This window comes from Trematomus bernacchii, unplaced genomic scaffold (genome assembly GCF_902827165.1).
Source record: "Trematomus bernacchii unplaced genomic scaffold, fTreBer1.1, whole genome shotgun sequence".
Lineage (NCBI taxonomy): Eukaryota > Metazoa > Chordata > Actinopteri > Perciformes > Nototheniidae > Trematomus > Trematomus bernacchii.
In genome coordinates this window covers 93,214-100,000 of record NW_022987798.1, presented here as the reverse complement: position 1 = coordinate 100,000, position 6,787 = coordinate 93,214, and the positions used below count along the sequence as shown (strand labels likewise).

The 6,787-nt window shown below is 51.0% G+C and overlaps 1 long non-coding RNA gene across 1 annotated transcript in view; it reads left to right on the top strand.

Moving 5' to 3' along the window:
* Positions 1-6,787, top strand: part of LOC117497922 — a 34,007-nt gene that overhangs the window by 6,546 nt on the left and 20,674 nt on the right. The gene's annotated exons all lie outside the window — the stretch shown is intronic.

The window sequence follows — 6,787 nt, the reverse complement described above, 5'->3', positions numbered from 1 at the left end:
CTTTCACTTCCTGTTCAGCCAGCAGCCAATCAGAAAATGCGCTGCCGATGACTCATCAGTTACCAGGGGCAGCAGTTTGTGAGTGAACAGAGAGAGAGAGAGAGAGCTGCAGCGCCCCCTGCAGGTGCATCAGGGCATAACACCTGTGGACGAGTTAAACTCACTCAGAGTGTAGGGATGAGAGAGAGAGCTGCAGCGCCCCCTGCAGGTGCATCAGGGCATAACACCTGTGGACGAGTTAAACTCACTCAGAGTGAAGGGATGAGAGAGAGAGCTGCAGCGCCCCCTGCAGGTGCATCAGGGCATAACACCTGTGGACGAGTTAAACTCACTCAGAGTGTAGGGATGAGAGAGAGAGCTGCAGCGCCCCCTGCAGGTGCATCAGGGCATAACACCTGTGAACAAGTTAAACTCACTCAGAGTGAAGGGATGAGAGAGAGAGCTGCAGCGCCCCCTGCAGGTGCATCAGGGCATAACACCTGTGAACGAGTTCAACTCACTCAGAATGAAGGGATGAGAGAGAGAGAGCTGCAGCGCCCCCTGCAGGTGCATCAGGGCATAGATTTGTCTCATAAATATTTGTGTGAACATAAAAATAATTTGTGTGTAAATATGTGATTTGTAAATGTAAAACATCACAAATGCATTTAAAAGATTTGCAAACTCACAAATAAATGTGCAAATGTAAAACAGATCTGCAAATACGCTAAATATTTTCACAAATAAACAAAAGATCTGTGAATATCTCTTTAACATTTACAACTTTCCATCAGGCATTTGAGAATCCATTTTGTATTTGTCGATCGTCTTTTTACACACACAGAGTTTTGAGACAAACTTTCCGCCGGTCTCGACCGAAAGCTGCTCGGTTATTTTCAAAAACCACGTGATGGCCTGCTGATGACGACATTTCCACTTTCAAGGTTTCAAAACAGCAGAAGAGAAAGATCTGGAGAGGAGACGAGCTGCTAGCATTGTGTTTGAGACAAGCTGCTAGCATTGTGTTTGTGACGAGCCGCTAGCGTTGTGTTTGTGACGATCTGCTAGCATTGTGTTTGAGACGAGCTGCTAGCATTGTGTTTGTGACGAGCTGCTAGCATTGTGTTTGTGACGAGCTGCTAGCATTGTGTTTGTGACGAGCCGCTAGCGTTGTGTTTGTGACGATCTGCTAGCAGCGCGTCAGCTGCTAGCATTGTGTTTGCGACGAGCCGCTAGCATTGTGTTTGCGACGAGCCGCTAGCATTGTGTTTGAGACGATCCGCTAGCATTGTGTTTGCGACGAGCTGCTAGCATTGTGTTTGAGACGAGCTGCTAGCATTGTGTTTGAGACGAGCTGCTAGCATTGTGTTTGAGATGAGCTGCTAGCATTGTGTTTGCGACGAGCCGCGAGCGTTGTGTTTGAGATGAGCCGCGAGCGTTGTGTTTGAGACGAGCCGCTAGCTTTATGTTTGAGACGAGCTGCTAGCGTTGTGTTTGAGACGAGCTGCTAGCATTGTGTTTGAGACGAGCTGCTAGCATTGTGTTTGAGACGAGCTGCTAGCGTTGTGTTTGAGACGAGCCGCTAGCGTTGTGTTTGAGACGAGCTGCTAGCGTTGTGTTTGAGACGAGCCGCTAGCGTTGTGTTTGTGACGAGCCGCTAGCGTTGTGTTTGAGACGAGCCGCTAGCGTTGTGTTTGTGACGAGCCGCTAGCGTTGTGTTTGTGACGAGCCGCTAGCGTTGTGTTTGTGGTGAGCCGCTAGCGTTGTGTTTGTGACGATCTGCTAGCAGCGCGTCAGCTGCTAGCATTGTGTTTGCGACGATCTGCTAGCATTGTGTTTGAGACGAGCTGCTAGCATTGTGTTTGCGACGAGCTGCTAGCATTGTGTTTGAGACGAGCTGCTAGCATTGTGTTTGAGACGAGCTGCTAGCATTGTGTTTGAGACGAGCCGCGAGCGTTGTGTTTGTGACGAGCCGCTAGCGTTGTGTTTGTGACGATCTGCTAGCAGCGCGTCAGCTGCTAGCATTGTGTTTGCGACGAGCTGCTAGCATTGTGTTTGCGACGAGCTGATAGCATTGTGTTTGAGAGGAGCTGCTAGCATTGTGTTTTCGACGAGCTGCTAGCATTGTGTTTGAGACGAGCTGCTAGCATTGTGTTTGCAACGAGCCGCTAGCATTGTGTTTGCGACGAGCCGCTAGCATTGTGTTTGAGACGATCTGCTAGCATTGTGTTTGAGACGAGCTGCTAGCATTGTGTTTGAGACGAGCCGCTAGCGTTGTGTTTGAGACGAGCTGCTAGCGTTGTGTTTGAGACGAGCCGCTAGCGTTGTGTTTGAGACGAGCTGCTAGCGTTGTGTTTGTGACGAGCCGCTAGCGTTGTGTTTGTGACGAGCCGCTAGCGTTGTGTTTGTGGTGAGCCGCTAGCGTTGTGTTTGTGACGATCTGCTAGCAGCGCGTCAGCTGCTAGCATTGTGTTTGCGACGATCTGCTAGCATTGTGTTTGAGACGAGCTGCTAGCATTGTGTTTGCGACGAGCTGCTAGCATTGTGTTTGAGACGAGCTGCTAGCATTGTGTTTGAGACGAGCTGCTAGCATTGTGTTTGAGACGAGCCGCGAGCGTTGTGTTTGTGACGAGCCGCTAGCGTTGTGTTTGTGACGATCTGCTAGCAGCGCGTCAGCTGCTAGCATTGTGTTTGCGACGAGCTGCTAGCATTGTGTTTGCGACGAGCTGATAGCATTGTGTTTGAGAGGAGCTGCTAGCATTGTGTTTTCGACGAGCTGCTAGCATTGTGTTTGAGACGAGCTGCTAGCATTGTGTTTGCAACGAGCCGCTAGCATTGTGTTTGCGACGAGCTGCTAGCATTGTGTTTGAGACGAGCTGCTAGCATTGTGTTTGCAACGAGCCGCTAGCATTGTGTTTGCGACGAGCCGCTAGCATTGTGTTTGAGACGATCTGCTAGCATTGTGTTTGAGACGAGCTGCTAGCATTATGTTTGCGACAAGCTGCTAGCATTGTGTTTGAGACGAGCCGCTAGCGTTGTGTTTGAGACGAGCCGCTAGCGTTGTGTTTGAGACGAGCCGCTAGCGTTGTGTTTGAGACGAGCCGCTAGCGTTGTGGTTGTGGCGAGCCGCTAGCGTTGTGTTTGTGACGATCTGCTAGCAGCGCGTCAGCTGCTAGCATTGTGTTTGCGACGAGCCGCTAGCATTGTGTTTGCGACGAGCCGCTAGCGTTGTGTTTGCGACGAGCTGCTAGCATTGTGTTTGAGACGAGCCGCTAGCGTTGTGTTTGCGACGAGCTGCTAGCATTGTGTTTGAGACGAGCTGCTAGCATTGTGTTTGAGACGAGCCGCTAGCGTTGTGTTTGCGACGAGCCGCTAGCGTTGTGTTTGAGACGAGCCGCTAGCATTGTGTTTGAGACGAGCTGCTAGCATTGTGTTTGAGACGATCCGCTAGCATTGTGTTTGCGACGAGCTGCTAGCATTGTGTTTGAGACGAGCTGCTAGCATTGTGTTTGAGACGAGCTGCTAGCATTGTGTTTGCGACGAGCTGCTAGCATTGTGTTTGAGACGATCCGCTAGCATTGTGTTTGCGACGAGCTGCTAGCATTGTGTTTGAGACGAGCTGCTAGCATTGTGTTTGAGACGAGCTGCTAGCATTGTGTTTGAGACGAGCTGCTAGCATTGTGTTTGAGACGAGCTGCTAGCATTGTGTTTGAGATGAGCCGCGAGCGTTGTGTTTGAGACGAGCCGCTAGCGTTGTGTTTGAGACGAGCCGCTAGCGTTGTGTTTGAGACGAGCTGCTAGCATTGTGTTTGAGACGAGCCGCTAGCGTTGTGTTTGTGATGAGCCGCTAGCGTTGTGTTTGTGACGAGCCGCTAGCGTTGTGTTTGAGACGAGCCGCTACCGTTGTGTTTGAGACGAGCCGCTAGCGTTGTGTTTGTGGTGAGCCGCTAGCGTTGTGTTTGTGACGATCTGCTAGCAGCGGGTCAGCTGCTAGCATTGTGTTTGCGACGAGCTGCTAGCATTGTGTTTGCGACGAGCTGCTAGCATTGTGTTTGAGACGAGCCGCTAGCATTGTGTTTGAGACGAGCCGCTAGCGTTGTGTTTGAGACGAGCCGCTAGCGTTGTGTTTGAGACGAGCCGCTAGCATTGTGTTTGTGACGAGCCGCTAGCGTTGTGTTTGTGGCGATCTGCTAGCAGCGCGTCAGCTGCTAGCATTGTGTTTGCGACGATCTGCTAGCATTGTGTTTGAGACGAGCCGCTAGCATTGTGTTTGAGACGATCTGCTAGCATGGTGTTTGTGACGAGCTGCTAGCATTGTGTTTGTGACGATCTGCTAGCAGCGCGTCAGCTGCTAGCATTGTGTTTGCGACGATCTGCTAGCATTGTGTTTGAGACGAGCTGCTAGCATTGTGTTTGCGACGAGCTGCTAGCATTGTGTTTGCGACGAGCTGCTAGCATTGTGTTTGAGACGAGCTGCTAGCATTGTGTTTGAGACGAGCTGCTAGCATTGTGTTTGCGACAAGCTGCTAGCATTGTGTTTGAGACGAGCCGCTAGCGTTGTGTTTGAGACGAGCCGCTAGCGTTGTGTTTGAGACGAGCCGCTAGCGTTGTGTTTGAGACGAGCCGCTAGCGTTGTGTTTGTGACGAGCCGCTAGCGTTGTGTTTGTGGCGAGCCGCTAGCGTTGTGTTTGTGACGATCTGCTAGCAGCGCGTCAGCTGCTAGCATTGTGTTTGCGACGAGCCGCTAGCATTGTGTTTGCGACGAGCCGCTAGCATTGTGTTTGAGACGATCCGCTAGCATTGTGTTTGCGACGAGCTGCTAGCATTGTGTTTGAGACGAGCTGCTAGCATTGTGTTTGAGACGAGCTGCTAGCATTGTGTTTGAGACGAGCTGCTAGCATTGTGTTTGAGATGAGCTGCTAGCATTGTGTTTGCGACGAGCTGCTAGCATTGTGTTTGAGACGAGCTGCTAGCATTGTGTTTGAGACGAGCTGCTAGCATTGTGTTTGAGACGAGCCGCGAGCGTTGTGTTTGAGACGAGCCGCTAGCGTTGTGTTTGAGACGAGCCGCTAGCGTTGTGTTTGAGACGAGCCGCTAGCGTTGTGTTTGAGACGAGCCGCTAGCGTTGTGTTTGAGACGAGCCGCTAGCGTTGTGTTTGAGACGAGCCGCTAGCGTTGTGTTTGAGACGAGCCGCTAATGTTGTGTTTGAGACGAGCCGCTAGCGTTGTGTTTGTGACGAGCTGCTAGCATTGTGTTTGAGACGAGCTGCTAGCATTGTGTTTGTGACGAGCTGCTAGCATTGTGTTTGTGACAATCTGCTAGCAGCGCGTCAGCTGCTAGCATTGTGTTTGCGACGAGCCGCTAGCGTTGTGTTTGAGACGAGCCGCTAGCGTTGTGTTTGTGACGATCTGCTAGCAGCGCGTCAGCTGCTAGCATTGTGTTTGAGACGAGCCGCTAGCGTTGTGTTTGTGACGATCTGCTAGCAGCGCGTCAGCTGCTAGCATTGTGTTTGCGACGATCTGCTAGCATTGTGTTTTTGACGAGCCGCTAGCGTTGTGTTTGTGACGAGCTGCTAGCATTGTGTTTGAGACGAGCTGCTAGCATTGTGTTTGTGACGAGCTGCTAGCATTGTGTTTGTGACAATCTGCTAGCAGCGCGTCAGCTGCTAGCATTGTGTTTGCGACGAGCTGCTAGCATGGTGTTTGCGACGATCTGCTAGCATTGTGTTTGAGACAAGCTGCTAGCATTGTGTTTGCGACGAGCTGCTAGCATTGTGTTTGCGACGAGCTGCTAGCATTGTGTTTGAGACGAGCTGCTAGCATTGTGTTTGCGACGAGCCGCTAGCATTGTGTTTGCGACGAGCCGCTAGCATTGTGTTCGTGACGAGCTGCTAGCATTGTGTTTGCGACGAGCCGCTAGCATTGTGTTTGAGACGATCTGCTAGCATTGTGTTTGAGACGAGCTGCTAGCATTATGTTTGCGACAAGCTGCTAGCATTGTGTTTGCGACAAGCTGCTAGCATTGTGTTTGCGACGAGCTGCTAGCATTGTGTTTGCGACGAGCCGCTAGCATTGTGTTTGCGACGAGCCGCTAGCATTGTGTTTGCGACGAGCTGCTAGCATTGTGTTTGCGACAAGCTGCTAGCATTGTGTTTGCGACGAGCTGCTAGCATTGTGTTTGCGACGAGCCGCTAGCATTGTGTTTGAGACGAGCCGCTAGCGTTGTGTTTGAGACGATCTGCCAATAGACAGAACCTGAAGGCTTGGACTCTTCTGAAGAAGGAGAATACAGGGACAACAACAAGGATCCATTTGAAGATGGGTAAGTGTAAATACTACAGTATCTATCTGTGTATATCTCACTATCACACATTTGAGACTTCTGTCTCAGGGGGTTTTCACAGTTTATAAAGGACCCTCTGTCCTTGGAACCTGTGTCCTTGGACCCTGTGTCCTTGGACCCTCTGTCCTTGGACCCTGTGTCCTTACACCCTCTGTCCTTGGACCCTCACCCTGGAGGAGGAAACCCCCTGATCTCTGATGTCTGACAGGAATATGAGAGTATGTGCATGGTGTCTCTGTGGGAGGACCACCTCCCAGCTGTCCCCTCCGTCCCCTCCATGGAGACCAGTGGGATTTCTGTCAGAAGCTGCTATTTGGGGGTTTTGGTGGATTGTAAACAGTCCTGGCTGTCAGAGAACGTCTCCTGTGTCTCATTGAGACAGTCAGTACATCTGAAGCTTTACAGACGGGGGTCTCGGTCCTCGCTCGGATCAGCAATATTCAGGGATGGATTTATAGATCAGAC